At 40.9% G+C, this 10,690-nt stretch overlaps 1 non-coding gene across 1 annotated transcript; it reads left to right on the top strand.

Annotated features, from left to right (window-relative positions):
* Window positions 1-5,119: 5,119 nt before the first annotated feature.
* LOC139031801 (U6 spliceosomal RNA) lies at window positions 5,120-5,226 on the top strand. The gene has a single exon (XR_011484318.1). It is a non-coding gene; the product is annotated as a U6 spliceosomal RNA (small nuclear RNA).
* The last annotated feature ends 5,464 nt before the right edge of the window (window positions 5,227-10,690 follow it).

Below are 10,690 nucleotides of genomic sequence, written 5' to 3'. Positions count from 1 at the left end.
GCTACCCACTCCAGTATTCTTTCCTGGAGAATTCCATGGACAGAGGAGCCTGGTGGGTTATAGTCCATGGGGTCACATGAGACTGAGCGGCTAACACATTAATATTGAAGAGATGTACACATTGTGTACATATGAAAATTAGTGACTATAATTAACTCATGGAAAGTGTGAAGGATGTCTTCAAACACAATTTTCCCCGTGGCTACTTTTCAACATTCTCATCAGGGTCTTGATAAGAATTCAGTAATTTCCAAGTTAACAAATGATTCCACTTTCATTACTTTAATCACAACATGTGTAATCAAATATGAACATGAAATATTAGCAAGAATAATGTCTGTCTCCAGTGGATTTTCCAACCTAAATTTCTACTTAGAGAAGACAGAGGTAAAGACTAATATATTGAACTTAAGGCTGTGACCTGGAAAGAACCAACTAGCTTTGTTCCCCCAATAATTGTACTTACCTTCTTTCCTAATTGGTCTCATTTTGTAAGGTGTAATGGTAGGATCTTGAATATTCTATGTTATCATAGGTGCTTCAACTATCAGGAGAGGCAAGGACAGCGTGAAGTAGACACACTCCTGCCCATCCTTCTACTGCACTCTGCTGTGCTTAGCCGCTCGGCTGTGTCTGGCTCTTCGTGACCCCATGGACTGTAGCCTTCGAGGCTCCTCTGTCCATGGGGATTCTCCAGGCAAGAATACTTACTGGAGTGGGTTGCCATGCCCTCCTCCAGGGGATCTTCCCAACTCAGGGATGGAACCAGGTCTCCTGCATTGCAGGCAGGTTCTTTACCAGCTGTGCCCAAGGGAAGCCAGGGAAGCCCAAGAATACTACTAAGTACAGCTTTAAAAAAAACTCTGGATATTACACATAAAAGATGGAGTGAAGAGCACAGACCAGTTAGGGACCTCACACCCCAAAGAATGCACAGCAATAAATTCCCTTGTTGTTTTTTTTTTTTACCTTGCCTATAACTGACTGGGTACTGCTGAAGCTGCAATCCAGAAACATCAAAGGTCACAGACAAAAAAGAACAAAAGTCTTTTTTCTCCAGCCAAGGGCCAGAAAATGGGCAGCAAGACAGAAAACTCTTATTAGACAAAAACCGCTCTACTTCAAACACCACAGAAAAAAACTGGCCCCAATTCACCCCTGTCGGCAAAGGCAGAGTAGAGTTGAGACTTCCACTCTTGCCCAGCCGCAGTGAGGTGCAGACCTCCCCACGATGTCACTGGAGGCCATGTGGGTTGACTGGACTTGTCCCCCTACCCAACTATAATGAGCCACCCCCACCAATGACTAAGGTGGTGTCAAAGAAAACCAAGACTTCCATTCCTGCTAGGTGATAATCAAATCTCCCCTTGAAGTGTCAGTGGAAGCCACATAAGGAGTTACAAGATTCCCCTCCCTGTGTCAACCAGCATGTTGTGGTTGCCAGCAGATGTCAGTGGAAGCCAACTGGGGAGCCTGAACGCCCACTCTATCCAGCAGTCACTAGGAGACCCTCCTCCCCTAGGCTGTCAGCAGAGACTGAGCCAGAAGCAGGATCCTTCACTTCCACCTGCAACAGCCAGTGGGCACTTTCACCTTCCCCCACTGGCCCTGTGTCAGAGGAGAGCGGCTAAGACAGAAGATTTAAATGAGGTCGAGTCTCATAACGTCCAGGATATAATTGAAAATCAGTTGTCATACCAATAACCAGGAAAATCTCTACTTAAATGAGAAAAGACAACTGACACCAACACAGAGATGACTAAGATGTTGGAATTATCTGACGAGGACCCTAGAAGCAGCCTTCATAAAACTGCTTTGATGAGCAATTAAGTAAGTAATTTAAAGAGTGATTTAAACAAATGAAAAAGTGGAAAAATCTCAGCAAAAAACAGATGATATAAAGAAGAACCAAATGGGTATTTTATAAATGAAAATACAATGACCAAAATAAAAGACTCAATGGATAGGTTTATTTTGGGTTAAAATATGTTCTACCCAAAAGGTACTTGAAGTCCTAACTCATCGCACCTCAGAATGCGACTGTATTTGGAAATAGAGTCATTGCAAATATAATTAGTTAAGATGAGATTAGACTGGAGAAGGATGAGCCCCTAATCCAGTGAGCTGTTGTTGTTTAGTTGCTAAGTCGTGTGCAACTCTCTTGTGACCCCATAGACTGTAGCCTGCCAGGCTCCTCTGTCCATGGCATTTCCCAGGCAAGAACACTGGAATGGGGTGCCATCTCCTTCTCCAGGGGATCTTCCTGAACCAGGGATCGAACCCACGTCTCCTGCCTTGGCAGGCAGTTTCTTTACCACTGAGCCACCAGGGAAGCCCAATTCAATATGACTGATACACTTATAAGAAAAGGACAAAGATACACAAAGAAGACAGCCATGTGACCACAGGCAGAGATTGGAGTGATGCATCTTATAAGCCAGGCAACACCAAGGATTACTGGCAAACACCAGAAACTAAAAGAAACATGGAAGAAATTCTCCCCTACAAGTTTCAGAGGTGGTATGGCTCTATCAACACACTGATATCAAACTTCTAGCCAAACTTTAAACTTGGGCCACTAAATTTCTGTTATTTTAACTTGCCCAGGTTACGGTAGTTTGTTATGGCAGCCCTGGTAAGTACAGGGTTCAACAGCAGAATGAAGATGAGAAAGGACAGACTCAATGAACTTGAAAAAAGAACAGTAGAAATAACCCAATTTGAATAATAGAAGTAGTCAATTCAAATGTAAGTGGATTTCTTCTCTTAATTAAAAAAAAGTTTAATAGTACTAAAATACACATAACATGAAATTTACTACCTTAACCTTTTTTAAAATTTATTTATTTTTAAATAAATACTATTTATTTATAGTATTGCATTGGTTTCTACCAAATATCAACATGAATCAGCCATAGGTTTAGCCATGTCCCCGCCTACTTGAATATCCCTCCCACCTCCCTCCCCACTCCACCCCTCTAGGTTGTTTTCAAGCCCCAGTTTGAGTTCCCCGAGTCATACAGAAAATTCCCATTGGCTGTCTATTTACATATGGTAATGCATGTTTCCATGCTGCTCTATCCATGCCTCCCACTCTCTCCTTCTTCCCCCACCAGCCATGTCCGTACGTCTGTTCTCAATGTCTGTCCCCACTGCTGCTCTGCAGATAGTTCATCAGGACCATCTTTCTAGATTCCATATATATGTGTTAGTATATGATCATTTTTCTCTAACTTACTTCACTCTGTATAATAGGCTCTAGGTTCATCCACCTCATTAGGACTGACTCAAATGCATTCCTTTTTATGGCTGAGTAACATTCCATTGAATATATGTACCACAGCTTCTTTATCCATTCATCTGATGATGGACATCTAGGTTGCTTCCATGTCCGAGCTATTGTAAATAGAGCTGCAATGAACATTGGGTTCCATGTGTCTTTTTCAGTTTTGATTTCCTCAGGATATATGCTTAGTAATGGGATTGCTGGGTTATATGGTGGTTTTATTGTCGGTGGATTTCTTAAGAGAAACCACTGAGGCCAGAAGGAAGTGGCCTGAGAGAAAAGTGCTAAAAGAACTGTCAACTCAGAATCCCATCAAAGTGTTGAAAGTGTTAGTCATTCAGTTGTGTCTGACTCTTTGTGACCCCATGGACTGTAGCCCACCAGGCTCCTCTGTCCATGAGGATCCTCCAGGCAAGAATACTTGAGTGGGTAGCCATTCCCTTCTCCAGGGAATCTTCCCAACCCAGGGACGGAACCCAGGTGTTCTGCATTTCAGGCAGATTCTTTACTGTCTGAGCCACCAAGTATCCCATACCCAGTAGTAATATTCTTTGGGGGGAAAACAAGGAAGATCAAAATATTCTCAGATTAAAGAAAACTAAAACTACTTCTCACCAGCAAAACCACCATAAAGCAATGGCTAAAGGAAGTTTTTAACTAGAACGGAAATGATAAGAGGAGGAATATCAGGAAGACAGAAAGAAGAATGAAAAGTAAAAATATGAGTAAATACAGTAGACTCTCCTTTTGAATTTGCTGGTATGTTTGACAGTTGAAGCAAAAATTGTAATATTGCTTCATGTGGTTCTCAAATCCTATCATCAACAGGAGAGGATAAAGGAAAATAAAGTTTCTTCAATTCACTGGAACTGATAAAAATGTTGAAGATGACAAATTATATATATGATATATAGAGCAACCACTAAAAAAAGATACACAAAGAAATATACCCCCAAATACTATTTTTTTGTGTGTGCTCAGATGCTCATTTGTGAAATAAATCAAAATGGAATTCTTAAAAAATGTATAAGTAATCAGTGGAAAGGCAGAAAAAAATAAATAATGAACAGAGGAAACAAACAAAAAACAAAAAGGCATAAACCAGTGCTGGGAAGAATGTGAAAAAAGTATAAAATAGTACAACTATTTTAGAAAACAGTTTGGCAGTTTCTTGAAAGGTTAAATATAAATTCACCATATGACCCAGAAATTCCACTCATACCCAAGAGAAATGAAACATATATTAACATAAGTACTTGAACATGAATCTGTGTAGCAGATCTATTGATGACAGTCAGAAAGGGGAAAACCCAAAAGTCCACCAAGGAATGAATGGGTAAATAAAATGTGATATAGTCATACAATGGAATACTATTTGACAATAAAAAGAAATAAACTGATACATGCATGAACCTGGATAATCTGAGCAGATGAACCTTAAAATATACTAAGTGAAAGAAGCTAGAAACAAAATGTCTATATTGTAAAATTCCATTTATATGAAACGTCCAGAAAAGGCAAATATATAAAGACAGAAAATAAGATTCGTGGTTTCCTGGGACTGGGATGAGAACAAAGAGTAACTGAAAATGGGCTTAAGGGATTTTAAGGGGAGATGGAAAGTTCTAAAATAATTGATTGTGGTGATGGTGGTGTAATTCTGTAAATATACCAAAAACCATGGAGCTGTATAATTAAAACAGGTATGTTTTATCATATATAAATTAATCCTCAGCAAAACTTTTGAAAGATATTGGGGGGGCTCCTTCTTTAGATTGGCCCTATTTTTTTTTAATAGTAAAAAGTACAGCTTTTTTTAAAATATACAGAAGAGTGCTCGCTTCAGCAGCACATATACTAAAATTGGAACGATACAGAGAAGATTAGCATGGCCCCTGCGCAAGGATGACACACAAATTCGTGAAGCGTTCCATATTTTTGAGACAAGTGCTCGGGCCTGGTGCACTGGGAAGACCCAGAGGGATCGGGTGGAAAGGGAGGTGGGAGGGGGGACCAGGATGGGGAATACATGTAAATCCATGGCTAATTCATTTCAATGTATGACAAAAACTACTGTAATGATGTAAAGTAATTAGCCTCCAACTAATAAATAAATAAATAAATAAATAAATAAAAAGAAAGAAAAAAAATATGCAGAAGAATAAATCCCAATTCAAAGTAGTAAAAGTCTCTCATTTTTTAACGAAATGGGCTACTGTAGACTCACCGCCCCCACTCCCCCATTTCCCTTTCTGATCTCATTTCCTGTTATACTCCTAACTCACTTCATTCTACTCATGTCTCTTGCATCAAGCCGTATGTCCACTTCTGGGGTAAGCTTCTCTTCTTTAAGTCTTCTCTTAAATATCACCTTTTCAGTAAAAGCTTCTCTTCTTTAAGTCTTCTCTTAAATATCACTTTTTCAGTAAAAGTATTAGTCATTCAGTCATATCCGACTCTTTGTGACTCCATGGACTATAGCTCGCCAGGCTCCCCTGTCCATGGAATTCTCCAGGCAAGAATACTGCAGTGGATAGCCATTCCCTTCTCCAGGGGATCTTCCCAACCCAGGGGTCAAACCAGGGTCTCCTGCATTGCAGGCAGATTCTTTACTGTCTTTTTTTTTTTTTTTCATTTATTTTTATTAGTTGGAGGCTAACTACTTTACAATATTGTAGTGGTTTTTGTCATACATTGACATGAATCAGCCATGGATTTACATGTATTCCCTATCCCGATCCCCCCTCCCACCTCCCTCTCTACCTTATCCTTCGCGGTCTTCCCAGTGCACCAGGCCCGAGCACTTGTCTCATGCACCCATGCCAGGTTGGGTGCATGAGACAAGTACTGTCTTTTCTAAATGTCACCTTTTCAATGAAGCCTATCCTGAACACCTTCTAAACTAGCAGTTTCTATCCCCATACTCCCATGTCTTCTATCCCTTTTTATTTTTCTTTATTCTGTAGACATTAACTCCTTTAACTACTATATAATATTCACTATGTTTAGTGTTTATTGCCGTTAGGATATAAACTCCAGGAGGAAAGCAATCTCTTTCATTGTCTCTTGTACCTAGAATTGTGCCTGGCTCATACTCAGCCCTCAAAAAGTGCTGAATAAAAGAATGAATTAAACTACACTTAAAACTGAAGGCTGGGGACTTCCCTGGTGAGGACCTATATTTTTACATTGTGTGTTGATAAAATACACATAAAATCTGCCATTGTTAACACATTGTTAAGTGTGCAGTTCAGTGGCATTAAGTACATTCACATTGTTGAGCAGCCATCACCACCCTCCATCTCCATAACTGTTTTCATCTTGTCAAAGTGAAACTCTTTACCCTTAAAATAATAACTCCTCATTTTAAGGTTATATCTTACCCTTATATGGACAGGTCAAAGAAATTAAGTATCTGGTCTTGTTTCCAATGCAGGAAAATACCTTCTCCAGCTACAGAATGGCTCCAAAATACTTCAGACAAAAGACAGATACTCTCATTTCACAACCAGAAATAACAATTACCTTATCAGATATTCTGTATTAAATGAGAAAACCATTGATAATGAGAAAACCACAGCACACAGTAGGCGCTAGGAGTCTAAAGGTTCTTCTTCACTTTCAGCAGCTTTCCAAATTTACGTCAAATTTTAAAATAAACATTTTAATCTTTCCAACCCCTTGAAGATATGTGTGTTTATTAAGAAAAAGTATATTTGTATTTACAAGTGTGATAGATTTTGAATTTTTTCTTGAGGACTGAAGCGGTGTATTATTCATCCTTATATGCCTCCTGAGTTCCTAACATAGTACCTCCAATATGAAAAGCATTTACTAAATGTTACTGATTTAAATTTATTGTTAAACTACTATAAAATGGGATTTCTAGCCTGTTTGTAGGAGAAAATTAGGGACTAAAATGTATCTATGTTTAGGAGAGGTAGTACATTGATCTGGAGCTTTCCTGGTGGTTCAGTGGTAAAGAATCCACCTACTAATGCCGAGGATGTAGGTTCCATCCATGGGTCAGGAAGGACCTGAGGAGGGAATGCCAAGTCACTCCAATATTCTTGCCTGGAGAATCCCATGGACGGAGGAGCCTAGTGGGCTACAGTCCACAGAGTCACAAAGAGTCGGACACGACTGAAGCAACTATGCATGCATGCCGGCAGTACACTGATCTAAACTCAACCTATCATTCATTCATTCAAAATTTAGGTCCTACGCCTCCGCTAAGCTTATGTTCAGCTGACAGTGACATCACCATCACCTACCACCACCCGGTATTTGGGTCTCTTCCCCGAGAATGGGAAATCATGTGGACAGAGCCACATCCCAATGAAAATCTCAGTTGGGGAAGAGGGAGAAGAGAAACATACAAACTTTTACAATATAATGGGGCTAGTACTAAAAATTATTTATGAGGAGCAACTAACCTGAATGGGAGGAGTCAGGGGAGGCTTCCGGGAGAAGGACACCTAAACTTAGATCTCTGGAATGAATAAGGGACAAAGGAAAGCGGCAAAGAAGGATGTTCCAGCGATAGGGCACTGTACACGCCAAAGGTTGGGGTACAGAAGGAACATGGTGGGTTTGAGGAAACGAGAGTAGTTCAAATGTTCGGCTGGAGGATAGACAGCAGGGGAAGTCTTGGCAAAGCTAAGGCTGGCTGGCAAATAAGGCCAGTTCACATGTTCTCCACTGACTTCAGCGTAGAGGCAGACTGTAAGACCACACAGGAAGCAGAGAAGCTGTTAGAAGTCTGCGAGGGTAAGGAAGAAGGAGCTGTTTGAAAAGCCTGCAGCAGGACCAATGTCCCTGGGAAGGAACAAGATCTAAGTAACTGATATACAGCCTTTCCTGGCACTCAATCATATAAAGCTAAGGGGAAGAGAGAGGGAAGACTCCAAGGGATTTTAGGGGGAAGGGATGGAGCATTTACTATGAGGGAAAAGGCAATAAAAAGAAGGCGATGAATATCATCCAGTTCACAATTTAACCCAAGGCCACTTCTGGCCCCAGTGTGAGTTTAATGTATAAATTGTCCTTTACCACAATGAATACTTAGCAAAGCCTTTGAAAAGTGTTTTAGTGTCTCAGATAATCCACTGGAGAGGCAGGTTCTTGGCATTTAACAATGCCACCATTCAGAGATGCTCTTTCCTTGTCCTTTTCCAGGCACTTGAGGACCTTTGGGTGGAATTCTCTCTGAGCAGTGTGAAAAAAATCAAAACAAAACCCTGCAGAAAAGGACAAGCGCTACAATTGGGAGCCATCTCCCACCCCCACGCAGCCACTCACAGGTCGGCAGCATCTGTCTCAGAGATGAGAAGCAGAAAGAGACTAAATCCTACAGTGATCACAATCAGGATTCGCAAATCAGAACATTTAATTCTCTGTTAGGGGCTTCCCTGGTGGCTCAACTGGTAAAGAATCCACCTGCAATGCAGCAGACCTGGGTTTGATCCCTGGGTTGGGAAGATCCACTCGAGAAGGGAATGGCTACCCACTCCATTATTCTGGACTGTATAGTCCATAGGGTCTCAGAGAGTTGGACACGACTGAGTGACATTCACACTCTCTGTTAGAGGGGAATTCCATAGTCTCAGTTCCCAGAATTACAAAAATGTCCCCATTTGGGTCAGTATCATTGATATTCAGTCATTGATACCAGTAAAGTGCAAATAAAGTGAAGGACATGACCAAAGTACTCAAGAAAATAAAATTGAAGTCAGTCATAAAAAGGTCCTTAAAGGGAATTCATAGACACCCACTCTCTGTGGGAAGGTGGAAAGTCTCTGAATCCGATTCCATTTCTGTAAAAGAAACTAAGAAACAATACCTTGGATATACGGGCCTGCCTGCAGCTGCACCCACAACTCTGCCTTGCTTCCAATTGCAATGGGTGAGCTGGTCACACTCTGACCTAAATCAACCCTCTGCTGGCTGATCTCATCCCCTCTGGTCTACTCAGAGATATGGCCTGAGCAATTTTGTCCCTCTCTTCTTCTGCATCATCAGTTTTCCTTTCACTGCTGGTTCACTGCTAGCCTGCAGGGACACATATCCACCATCCGAGGTACACCAAGGATGGGGGAGAGAGTCAGTCCTGGGTGCAGGCAATAATGGCATACGCCATGTGGAGAAAATTTAAATACATAAGGAACGAGGAATGCATTTGAGTCAGTTCTAATGAGGCAGATGCACCCAGAGCCTATTATACAGAATGAAGTAAGTCAGAAACAGAAAAGGAAATACAGTATATTAACGCATACATATGGAATCCAGAAAGATGGTTACTGATGAACCTATTTATAGGGCAACAGTGGAGACACAGGCATAGAGAAGAGACTTGTGGACACAGTGGGGGAAGAAGAGGGTGGGACGAATTGAGGGAGCAGCACTGAAACATACACATTACCACGTGTAAAGTGGACAGTCAGTGGAAATCTGTTGTATGACACAAACAGCTCAAACCTCGTGCTCTGTGACAACCGGAGGTGGGATGGGGTGGGGGGCAGGAAGGGGCCATATGTATACCTAAGGCTGATTCACGTTGATGTATGGCAGAAACCAATACAATATTGTAAATTAATTACCCTCCAATTAAAAATAAATAATTATAAAAATATACAAGGAAATTGACTTAAAGTCTGCCTTTTTTTGTGGGGTGGGGCGTCTCAGCTGCAAAGGAAGTGCAGAGCCCTACTCACGACTGCCAGGGAATTCCCATAAAAATCTGCTTTCTATTATCACCGTGCGCTGGCAATTCTAAGCACTGTCTGAGCTAAAATGCCGCCCTCTCCAACTTTTTTATTGGCATGTGCGTCGCCCAGTCATGTCCGACTCTTTGTGACCCCACAGACTGTAGCCTGCCAGGCTCCTCTGTCCATGGAATTTTTCCAGGCAAGGATACTGAAGTGGGTTGCCATTTGCTTCTCTAGGGGATCTTCCCAACCCAATTGCTACAATTACTGTTGTTTTAATAATGCATATGTAAGCTTCAAATCGGCACATTTTAATTTCTTAGCAATAAACAGTATTTTACACAGAAGTTAATTTAGAAAACCCCCTGTTATACAGTTGGACACTGGACAACTTCAATATCTATATTCATTTTGGAATTCACAAGGGTCCAGAATCATTCAAACTTGCTTCAGGCACAATTCTTATCTCCCGCCCCTTCAGTACTATGTATTCCTGTGTTTGAACCATATACTCAAAAAAAACAATGATCATAAAGATTAAGAAACACAATTTGAGTTACTTCAATTTTGTCCTTCTATGTGACCACTTAGGAGTTGCTATTTGTGTCTTTAAAAGTGTGCAATGAATGGCAAGAGGTAATAATTTTGCTTAGTAAGTTTTGTTTGGTTGTATATATGACATACTGTATTTAAATAC

The sequence above is a fragment of the Odocoileus virginianus genome, chromosome 2, assembly GCF_023699985.2.
Source record: "Odocoileus virginianus isolate 20LAN1187 ecotype Illinois chromosome 2, Ovbor_1.2, whole genome shotgun sequence".
In the NCBI taxonomy this organism is placed as follows: domain Eukaryota; kingdom Metazoa; phylum Chordata; class Mammalia; order Artiodactyla; family Cervidae; genus Odocoileus; species Odocoileus virginianus.
Note: the sequence above shows the minus strand (reverse complement) of the source record. Positions and strands in the feature narration are given on the sequence as shown.